Here is an 11,654-nt window from a genome sequence, read left to right on the forward strand (position 1 = left end):
CAAGGGCTGGCATCAGTTCCTGGCCCAACATTTGGGAACCACCTGTTTAATTTTCTGAACCTTAGGTTGGCCCGCTATACAGTAGTTAGCATCTAACCTGGAGGTAGTCTCATTCGTGCTAACCACTTTACAGTCTTTTAAGAGGGTTTGATGGCACGGTAGGTGTGTGTACGCTCTAGAGTCCCAGAACCAGGAGCCGGTGAGAGAAGGGGCAAGGGGCGCCAGCCTGGGCCTGGGCAGAGGGGTCTACCCAGCTGTGTCCCAGGCTGGCGGACGCAGAGGTAGAAGGTACAGCAGGAGGCAGGATGGTTGTTTCCAGAGCAGTTGGATGACTAGACCCCGGCCAGCCAGGTTGGTTCTTAGGGGACGTCTGAACAAGCAGGAACAGTGGAGGATGACTTTCAGGTTATAGTCAGGATGCTAATATATAGGCTCAGGTTTAATTCCAGGAGCATTGGAAGCCCCTCCCAAATAGCTCTCTGTCTTCTTGCCAATGCGTGAAATTCCTTTACGTATAATCGCTTGACATGCACGCGCTCTGGAACCCACTCTCTGTCATTGGAGGGTCTTTACATTCAGAGCATTTGCTCCAGAATGTCCCAGAATCCTCCTCCCTAACATTTGATTTGACTCCTTGCTGACTCTGTTTGGATTCTGTAAAGAAAGTTACAAAACCTGGTAGTCAGTAGAGGGGACAGATGTAGTGGCTTCGCTCTGCAGACTGACACATGCCCAGGATCTTCACACACCAGAGCCTGGTGGGCAGGGCAGGTACCTCTGACAGGCTTCGCTCCACAGGGTTGGCCAGCTTGTTTAAATCAACATCACTCCCGGTTGAATAAATGGGCACCAGATATTGGGTGAAGCTTTGCCCAATTGTTTATCAGAATTACCTGGTTGATTTTATCTTGATACAGAATCTGCTTTCTCTGTAACTGATTGTCTGATCCCAGAGTCCAAGATCTCAAAGTTAATCTCAAACAGGAGAGTGAAAAGTAATTTCCGAAGAAGACCTAAAGATGTTCTTGGGAGTAAGGGGAGGGTGAATATTCTTATTTAAATGTTTATTTATTGATTTTAGAGAGAGGGGGAAGAGCAAGATTGAGAGAGGGAGGGAGAGAGAGATTTGTTGTTCTGCTTATTTATGCATTCATTAGTTGCTTTTTGTATGTACCCTGACCAGGAATTGAATCCTCAACCTCGTTGTATCTAGATGACATGCTAATCAACTGAGCTACCCAGCCAGGGCTCAAATATTCTTTATTTTAAAAAAGCACTCATGCCCTGGCTGGTGTGGTGCAGTGGATTGAGTGCTGGCCTGCAAACTGGAGGGTTGCTGGTTCAATTCCTAGTCGGGACAGGTGCCTGGGTTGTGGGCCGGGTCCCAGGTGAGGAATGTGTGGGAGGCAACCATAAGTTGACGTTTCTCTCCTTTTCTTTCTCCCTCCTTTCTCCTCTCTCTAGAATTAAATAAATAAAAATTTTTAAAAAATTCAGGGGCCAGGTAGCTCAGTTGGTTAGTGCGTTGTTTAAAAAACACCAAGGTTGCAGGTTTGATCCCTGGTCAGGGCACATATAAGAATCAACCAATGAATGAATAAATAACTAGAACAACAAATTAGTGTTTCTCTCTCCCTTCCTCTCTCTCTGCAAAATCAAATGAAAAATTAAACGAAATTTAGGGGAGATGGTTCTTTTGAAAATTCGTGTGGAAAAGATGACTCCCCTTAGCCTCCCAAATTTGAAGTGGCACTTAAAGGCTTAGAGACAGACTTCTCTCATCTCCAGTGAGTGCTTCATCGTGCTTCAAAGACGACAATGCCAAAGTCTGAAGTGGAGCAGAGTCTGTACGAGGCAACTCATTTGCCTAAAACGCCTGGGAAATCACATCCAATCAAAGAAATTACTAGGAGCATTTTTTTCAGGTATAAAAAAGTGCAGTTTATTCACTTGGGTTTCTTTGGGATGTCCAGGGTCCCTTTTAAGGCTTAAAAGGCCGCTTTTATCTAGTGCAATCTCATCCCAGCTGGAGTCACGGGACGTGCTGTTCGGCGGCACTTACTGAATTGACAGCCATCCACGGGCAGAAATACAATACTTTTGGTCTCCTGCTTTGCGGGCAGGATAACCCACAGGAAGGGTAAATCCCAAGAAGTTCATGGGGATGTCTCATGCTAAGAGTTTAATGAAAACTTCCCTCCAGCACTTTTCTGACAGGGCACTGAGATTTTCCCCAGCATTACCACGCTTCAGGAGTGATTGTGTTATCCAGGTGCAGGTGTTCTCAGCTGTCCTTTACCTGTTGTCTCTTCATGTCACGTATAGCCAAGAAAGCAGTTGACAGGTTCATTTCGATTACACAGGGAATTACCAAGTGGTTGCCTAGCAACTCACACAGCTGCAATCAACAAGGTCTCTGTTGTGGAATGTAGAGTGGTTGGCTTGCATTCAAGAATGACTGTATTTGCATATTTCTTTTGGGCTTCTAGAAAAATAGGTATTTTTCCTAGATTTGAGGCTATTAAAATGTCCTTTCGTATTGCTTTTTCCCAGTGTGCATTTTATAGTATCCCATTATTGTAAAAAATGACAATTATCTGATCAAGTTATTAATACAGCCATTGCTTCAAGTAAATTCAATTCTGTAAGCATCTTCAGTGTGGATACTGTAAGGCGTTATAAGGATAAACAAGTATGGTCCCTGTCTCAGGGAACTGATAAGTTTAATAGACGAATATAAATCATTTGTTTACACACGCGAAACAGACAGCTATGATGTGTATGTAAAATAAAGGTATTTTTTATTTTAAAGAGTTCCTTTGTGACTGATCAAAGAATTTTCACTTTCATTTAGAGCTCTTCCTTGGTAGCTTACAGCAGCGATCTGTTCAAAAACCTGCGATCAGTTCAAGATCAATTTCAAGGCAGCGCTCCTGTTGGAATCTCAGTAATTAGCAGCTGCTGAACAGCGCTCGCTGGCGTCTGACACCGGCGGCAGCATCGGTAGGAGGGGCCGCAGTCTTGCCGCATAATTGCCGCGGAGGTGTTCGCAGCCTCCCCACCTGTTTCACACCTTCCAGTTTAAAAGTCCCTCGTCTTTCTTTGTCTACTTTGCAGCAGTGTGAGGGTTTTTGGAAAGTTTCAGATTTTGACTTAAAGAGTCTTTTGATCACTCGAGCTAAGTTTTTCCCCACGCTGGGAAAGCTACAGCTAGGCGGAGCCTGGGGTTTGACCAGCTCCTTTCCCTTGAGTTGATAAATCTGGCGGTTGGTTTGGCATCTTTTTGCAAGGAAGGCGGTACGGCACGGTGTGAAGTAACTATGCCTCACAGCACTGGTGCCCAGTCCTGCCCACACTCATGAGATGCACCTCCTCATTGCACCACACGGGGGAATCCATAAACGGACACTCTTACAGTCCTTGTACCGTGGCGCCGGAATTCTCCATCGCCTTTTGTTAGCGAGCTTGTTCTTCCCTACTTGCCCCTCATATCCCTGTGTAGGACCTGCCTCTGCTCGTTTCTTCCACCGTCCAGTTCGCTCAGACCTTTTGCCATTCTCGAGAAATCATTCAGACCTCTTGTCTTCGCTTAGAGCACCAGACCCAAGGTCAGGCAGAAGGGGACAAGGGGAAGAGGAGGCTGCATGAGACCAGTCCCTGTGTAGGAATGTCTCCTGTGCGTCTTCATCTCATCCTGGTAACAGCTGTGCAGCTCCTCACAGCCACACGAGCTCAGGGAGTGCTGAGCTCCACAGCACTTTTCTTCATCCCACAGACGAAGCTCAGGGAGACCTGACACTAGAGGACTCTTGACTCAAAATGGCTTTCCACCTACAATCAAACCAACCAGCACATGTGATGTACTGTGGACCTTCCGAGGGCCAGGGACTCGGGAAAGAATGAGATGCAGTCTCTTCCCCTGAGAAGTTCACAGATCAGTTTTGTTGAGTGCTATAAGGAAGACTGGGAGCAGAGACAGAGCAGTGAATTCAGGAAAAGACGTAGAGAGAGCCATTTGAAGTAAATCCGGGAGGCTGGCAGACAAGGCAGGCCTCTCAGTTTACCTTTAAAAATAGGCTTCATCCTGGCCAGGCAGCTGAGTTGATTGGAGTGTTGTCCCCATCACCAAAGAGATGCAGGCTCGATCCCCCATCAGGGCACGGACTTAGGTTGCGGGTTTGATCAATTGGGACATGTGTATAGGAGGCAACTGACTGATGTTTCTCTCTCTCTCTCTCTCTCTCAAATCAATAAACATATCCTTGGGTGAGGATTTTTTTAAATGGGCCTAGAGTAAAGAATCTATTTCTTTTTGATATTGGGAAACCCTTTATTGCTCTAATCTAAACCCTTTATGCAGCAGTCAAAATAGCAAAACTTCTTTGCCTAATGACCTAGTCACAGAAGCCCTTAGCAAATCATATTTGGTGTTTTGCCCCAACATAGATAAAACTATTTGTTTTTCTCCTACCCCCAGAGCCTAGCTAGGTGTCCCCAGCCGCTACCTGGGACAGCCTCTGAGAGGTTCTCCCCATGAGGGCCTCCCTGCGGGAGGGGCCGTCAGCTGGGGGAGGTCTGCTCCACCCCCCCACCCCAGCCACAACTGCATTTGAAGGAGTCCGCACCACACCATGAGTGTCTTCCACAACCTCTTCTCTGAAGACGGGGTTTCTGAAGTTCACTGCCGTATGGAAGAGAAGATAAAGCGCAGTTTTCACAATATCACACTGCCAGGCTTCACCAGTCTGTGGGTGCCCACAAGGTCAGATTGATGCCCATACCTAACTTTCTTTAACTCTGAGCCCCTCTGGAAGGTCTGTAGAACTCTCTGCTCATCCTCCACCCCACCAACTCTTTCTTAGTTGTTTCTGGAGGCCCCTGAGCTATGTCCCATGGGCTCAGGGGCAGACCCTTGCCATTGGTGGTCTCCTCAGCCCCTTAGAGGGGGTGTCTCATCAGCACGTGTGTCCTCTCTGAGAACACTGCTCTTATAATGCTCTGCTGGTTGCCCTGCTGGGCACAGCATCCTCTCCCAGGGTCACCCTAAGCCACCGGCTCACCAGAGTGGCAGGTGGGATGGAGCAGTGGGGAACAGATGATCTTCCCCCCAATTGGCTGCACTTTGTTGCCTGTTTTCGTTGGTTTTGTCCCAGAGCAAAACTGCTTATAACTTTAGCTGCTTGAAGGGTTACCTCGTTAGTCCTCTTGCGGTTGCCACCCTAACTGTCCCCTCGCTCAGGTCAGGATGGGGAGGACAGCTCACCAGTTCCTTCCATTACTCTAATCTTCGTCCCCAGGAGCTGTGCAGCCAAACAAACCATGCCCACAAACCAAACAAATGAAATAAAACCTTTCTACTTCAATAAAAATAAAAGTCTGTCCATTTTTTAAATATATTATTTACTTTTTAGAGAGGGGAAAAGAGGGAGAAAGAGAGGAAGAGAAACATCCATGTGTGAGAGATACATCAATTGGTTGCCTCTCACATGCCCCTCACTGGGGACCTGGCCTGCAACCCAGGCATGTATCCTGACTGGGAATTGAACCAGAGACCTTTTGGTTTGCAGGACAATTCTCAGTACACCAGCCAGGGCAAAAAATAAAAATGTGTCAATTGATGCAAGTAATAGTAATACCATACTGGGCTGGGGGCAGGGGGGTGCTTCATAAACTTCATTCCATTATTCGTAACTTGAAAATGAGGCGAAGACCACGCCCATGAGGGACATGGTGCACGAGAGCTCCCATCTCGTGGGCAGTCTGTGGGAACACCGTTGGAAGAGATTTTGGAATGGTTGCAGTCCAAAACTCGACACTGTTTTGTCAAACAGCATTTTTGCTCTATGAGAATTTTCTCTGTAGACTCTAAGTCTCTAATCCATTCCCTTACATCTCCCCCATCTCCCACCCCCCCCAAAAGAAAACTAACAAACACAAAACAAACTATCTAAACCCAGGGAATGCAAAAGGCAAAGATAGACACGGGATTGCCCTAAATGTGACCCTACAGTCTGGTGGACAGAGCCTAGGCTGTGGCATTAATAATCTCAATAGATACCCAGCTCTGTCGCCTACAAGCTGTGGTCCCCTGAGAAAGTGAGTCCCTTTCTCTCCTCTCTGAAATGGGGAGACGATGATGTTGGCCCTCCTTTCCAGGCTAAGAGAGGATGGGATGAAATGCTGCAGGTGAACGTGCTTTGCAAACAGGGAAGTGTTTGTTTTCTCTAAGGGTGAGCTGGAAGAAGTCACAGCAGCTCGGTCGCATCCAAGTGGCCTTCATGGGCTGCTGCGGTCTTTCCCAGGGCTGGCTCTGTGCCTACACATCGTTCCACCTTACGTCTCTGGCACAAAAGGGAGGCCTGGAACTGACAGGACCCGTCCTGATGGATTACCTCATCTGAGCACGGTGGGAAACAACCCAGCTTGGGGAAGCCAGCCTTGAAACCAGAGGGAAGGGGAGTGCCCGTGACTCGGTGAATGTGCGCATGCTCACTGCCACTAAGCATCCAATCGCCTTTCCCGCTGGCAACCAGCTCTTCTGGACCACTTTTCATCTCAAAATCATCGCTCTGTTTTCCCCGACAGCATCGTGCTTCATGCCAAGAGCATATCTTTTTTATTTTTTTTATTTTTGCAGCCTATCTTACAAGTGTGAGTAACTCACTACTGACTCTGGGATCTTTTCCAAGCCACAGGCACTCTTTCTCCAAGTTTGAACGCTGGCACTTTCTTGATTTTACCAGAAGGATCGTGCACGTGCAGAACGTGACAAACACCAGTGCTGCCGAAACCAGGGAGGGCAGAGCCCCTCGGTGGCCGGGGAGCCCACCGACCCCCAGCACAGAAACGTATGATAATAAAAAAGGAATGACACAGCGTGTCATGGCCTTGGAAAGTCCGGCTTGTGTCCCTGAATAGTCATGACTTTGGTCATAATAGGTCGCTCCCAAAGACCCACGCCCAGCAGCAAAGATGGCTCTAGATCCAGGCATCCCTCACGGTCCCCCAAACTTTGGGCCAGAGCTGTGAACCCAGGTGGGCAGCTGACAAGCTCTCCACATTGGACAGTGATTGGAGTTACGGCAGTAGGTGGATGAGCCGCTTGCTGTCGCTCTTCAGGCTTTGCCTTCACTTGGTTTTGCTATAAAGATCTCGCTGATGCGGATCTTGTCCCATTGCCCACTCAGAACCCTCCCCCTTTTGCTGTTTCTGTATAATATTTGGCCTGTTTCCCACCCATTCATGGCTCCTTTGCTGGCCCTCTGGCTCAGGGTATTGTGGCAGCTGCCAACCTCCCAAGTGCATGTGCAAAGGGCCGGTCAAGGGTTAGCAGCTGCAGTGTGGACTTGTGCTCTGTTGCCAGAAAAATGGGCCTTTCGGTGACGGGGCCTGCCCAAGGTCTGGCAAACAAGTCAGCAACTAACTTGGCCCCTTCTTCAAATGGTGAAAGAAACTGTAGAAACCGGTTTGTATGGTCTAAGTGTATTCTGAGTTCAAAATCAAGTGTTCTGTTACTGTGGCTACTTGTTTAAAAATCCCTCTTCCAACATTAGCTTTCACCAGCAAGGGTATCTGTGCCTGGAAACACACAGAACCTGTACCAGATGAACACAAAACATCACTTCTGTGCAATATGCAATTTCTAGAACGTGGGCTGAACTTCAGTAAGCATCTAACAATTTTTTTCAAGATTTTATTTATTTACTTTTAGAGAGAGGGTAGGGAGGGAGAGAAACATCAATGTGCGGTTGCCTCTCGTGCAACCGCCACTGGGGACCTGGCCCACAATCCAGGCCTGTGCCCGGACTGGGAATTGAACCAGCAACCCCTGGGTTCGCAGGCTGGCACTCGATCCGCGGAGCCACACCAACCAGGGCAGCATCAAACAATAGATAGGCTGCAATAAAGGCAAATGAAGGCTGATACAGAGCATCGGCACAGTGTTCTTGAAAGAATATTATGTGTCCGGTGTTTACTCCACAGAGTGGTGTGATGCTGTTTTTTTCTTATGGTGGGAGAATGAAACTATGAAGAGATGGCTCCTGGGTCTAAACAGAAAGGAGTAGTGCTTGGCCGCAAAGAAGAATCTTCATGTGCGTAGACTGGACAGTAAATGCGTTAGCAGCTCTTTCTTTCTCTACCCATTACTCTAAATCTTCACTGATAAGTCACTATACCTCACATGCACTTATGAATTTTGTAATGCATTAATTTTAAAATAATTTGTTTATATAGACAGAATCCCCACAAACATACTTTCCTGCCTTAAGGTGGCTCCTGATGACCACCACCTGGCCAATGGCATGATGGATTTCAGAGATATTAGAATATTAAAAAATCTATCTTAAGAGAGTTGAAATGCAATAATTTAGCAGCTTAGAAAAGATAGAAATTTGCCCTGGCTGGTGTGGCTCAGTGGATTGAGCTCCAGCCTGTGAACCAAAGGGTCACCAGTTCGATTTTCAGTCAAGGCACGTGGCTGGGTTGCAGGCCAGGCCCCCAGTATGGGCTGCATGAAAGGCAACCACACACTGATGTTTCCTTCCCTCTCTTTCTCCCTCCCTTCCCCTCTGTCTAAAAATAAATAAATAAAATATTTTTTAAAAGAAATTTCTTTCTTTTTTACTTGAGGTACTCATCCCAGCTGGAAGGAGGCTCTGACCCCTGGTCATTCAGGGGTCCAGGTTCCTTGCATCTTTCTTTGTCGTTCCCTAGCTTGTCCTTTTCACTTGCCTGGTCAAAGCTGGATCTCAGGCAGGTTCGTGTTCTGATCCAAGGGAAGGGGAATGGGTGTGGAATGGGCAGGCACCAGCCATCTCTCCTGTTCATATAGTGCAAAGCTAATCACACGGTCACACTTAGCCAATGCTGTACCCAGCTTAGGAGCCATGGGCCCAACTACAAACGTCACTAGGGAAGAAGAAAAGGAAGAACCTTGAAGGAACTACGTTTTGGCAGCCTATTTGGATGAACTATCTCGGTGGCTAGTTTGTCCTAGAGAGAGTTTTTGTTTGTCACCTGGAGGTTGGTTTGAATAATCGTGGCACAGGCTCTGTTCTGCCATTCATCACAGTCCTGCTTGCACTTAAAACCCATCATCTTAATGGATTTAACAGCAATACGCTTCTTTTTGGTAGAAAGACGGTGGTAGCTATCTTTCACTTTTTGTTATCCAGAATCCTTTTACCTGTCCTCTGGTAAGTGTACCCTGATTTTCCCCTTGGGAACCTCCACTTTTTAATCTTCCATGTGCTGCACTCAGAGGTGACTCTGCTCCCAGACCCCGAGGTAGACATGAGGCTACAGCCTGGCCAGCGAGGCCCTCCTATTCCTCATCCTGGCGTGTGGCTTGGTGATGGGCCCATGACCGCATCAGCGCCAATGGAGTGCGGTCAGAATTTTGCTAGGCCGGTGGGGGAAAGCACTCCACACTGTTTTCTCCATCAGTCTGCAATCTGGGAAGGGACGGGGCTGGAGCACTGGAGTCAATCTGGCCCTTAGAAGAAGAGAAGATGGAGAAGAGCAGGATCAAGAGAGAAGATGAAACCAAGTCCTGGTGATAATTGTTTGACCCCTGGGTCAAGCTATGCCTGCCTCCCTGGTCTTCTCAGTGACCCCAGGCGGCATCGGCCCCCTTTCAAGTCACGTAGAGTTGAATTTTCTGTCACATGGTGCCACCAGGGGAGCATTAAACGATGTAAGGGCCACACAGACGCGGCCTTTTTTTTTTTTTCGGCGTGGAGTGCAAATTCCCTTGGGATGTGTGTGGTCCAGCTCCATCCTGCATCTCCGAAGCTGTCTAGCCACTGAATGGACGCTGTTCGTGGCCAGTGGCTCTCAACCAGGAAAGCTTTTGCCATCCAGGGATATTTGGCAGTGTCTGGAGGAGGTGTGATGGTCACAGTGGCGGAGGGGAGGGGTGCTACTGGCACCTTGTGGATGGAGGCCAGCATTGCCCCGGACACCCTACCACGCCCGGGGCAGCCCCCCACAACAAAGGCTTGTCCAACCCAAAATGTCCTGCTGAAGCTGAGAAGCCCCGCTCTAACCCCATGTGGAGCTCGGACTCCCTGGAGTTGCTGCCCGAGAAGCCGAGAAGCCGGGGCTTCCTGAAAGGGCTGTGTTCTCTCCAAAAAAGGCCTCGCCCTGAGGCTCTCTGGCATGTCCTCTCCAGACAAAGTGACAGCAGCTGGTTCACGATGAAGCTGTTCGGGAAGCGGACCCAAGAGTGCTGTCATGGCCTGGTTGGGTTCGGGGATGCTCCTTGGCACCAAGGTCTGGACGAGAGAGAACCGAGCGGCCCGGTGACAGAGAGATGTTATTTAGGGCCTAGCATCTTAAAGAGCATCAGAGCCCTCGCTCCATCAGACTGAAAAACTAGGTTTGTTTGGGTCTTGAAATAACCACCATCACCATGAACACAACAAATTCTTTTTCCTAAATTGTAGAGAACCAGCGTCTACTCCCTGAGGACTTGGTGCCGGGGAAGGTGGGCTCTTCTAGGAGCTCTACGGAGGGTCCCAGCTTTCCAGGCTCCCAACGCCACTTGCAGCCCAGCCTCCCCCCACGCTCCCTGCAGTGTCTGGTCGGCAGACCCCCGACTCTGCAAGCCCCAGCGCCTGCTTTCCAGGGTGGCCCTTCTTTACAAAGCCCGACTCCTAAAATAGACCAGAGGCGGCCTTTTTCTTTTTTCTTTTTTTTTTCGGGAGTAACAAATAATGAGGTACTTAAAGGACAGATCAGACCACAGCTCCAACATCCCTAGGGAATCAAAATTTTTTTTTAGAACTTTCCTTCCTGGTGCTGTCTCCTGGTTTTACCCCAACCCCTCCCCCACTTAGTTGGCTTAGCACAAAGATTCCAAAAACCAGCCAGTGTTCCCAGGGCTGCATCCTCCCAGGAGCCCCTCCTGCCGCTCTGGCAGCCGCTGACCTCATGCCTGGCCTCCCACTCTGGGGTGAATTCCGGCCAAGCCAGGGTGAGGAGTTCGAGGGTGTGGGTGTTTTGCCTGAGGACAAAGAGTCCTTTTTGTTGTTGTCCTTGTTCTTGGTGTTATTTCCAGAAGACAGAAAGAGAAAAATAGTAAACATTTTTCCCTTTTGGACAAGAGCTGAGACAGAAACTGCAGGGGGTGGGTAGGGGAGATAAGGCCCAAGGTCCCCGGAGAAAGCGTGAGCTCCAGGAAGCAGATCTGCTGGATATGGGGTGTGATCCAGGCCACTCCGCACTCTCCACTTGAACTATCAGTGAGGGAGGCTAGTCCCTCTCCCCCAAGCCCCAGGGGGAAAGCCCAGCCCACCTCACGCCCCACGCCTCTCTGATGGGGCTCAGGTACCCTTCTTTGGTGTCACAATCCCCTGAGAGGTTTCAAGCATCCCGTCATCATTGGAGCACAGCCCTCCTCTTCCATCAGAGGCCAGTCTTCCTCCTCCCCTTGCCCGGCTGAGGCCTGGGACTGGGGTGTGGGCCTCCAGGGGTGGGGATGAAGTAAGGGAGGCTTCCATCTGTCTGCTTCCTCACCTGGCGGCCGCCCCCACCCCCTGCCCCAAATGTGGGTTGTTTTTAGGATCCAAGGGGGAGAAGTGAGGGAACAGAGAGGTGGGGCAATTCTTTGACTTTTGTGGGGAGCTCCCAAGTTCTCCTGAAGTTCCTGG

The sequence above is a fragment of the Sturnira hondurensis genome, unplaced genomic scaffold (genome assembly GCF_014824575.4).
Source record: "Sturnira hondurensis isolate 20B ecotype Veracruz unplaced genomic scaffold, ASM1482457v3 Scaffold0021143, whole genome shotgun sequence".
Taxonomy (NCBI): domain Eukaryota; kingdom Metazoa; phylum Chordata; class Mammalia; order Chiroptera; family Phyllostomidae; genus Sturnira; species Sturnira hondurensis.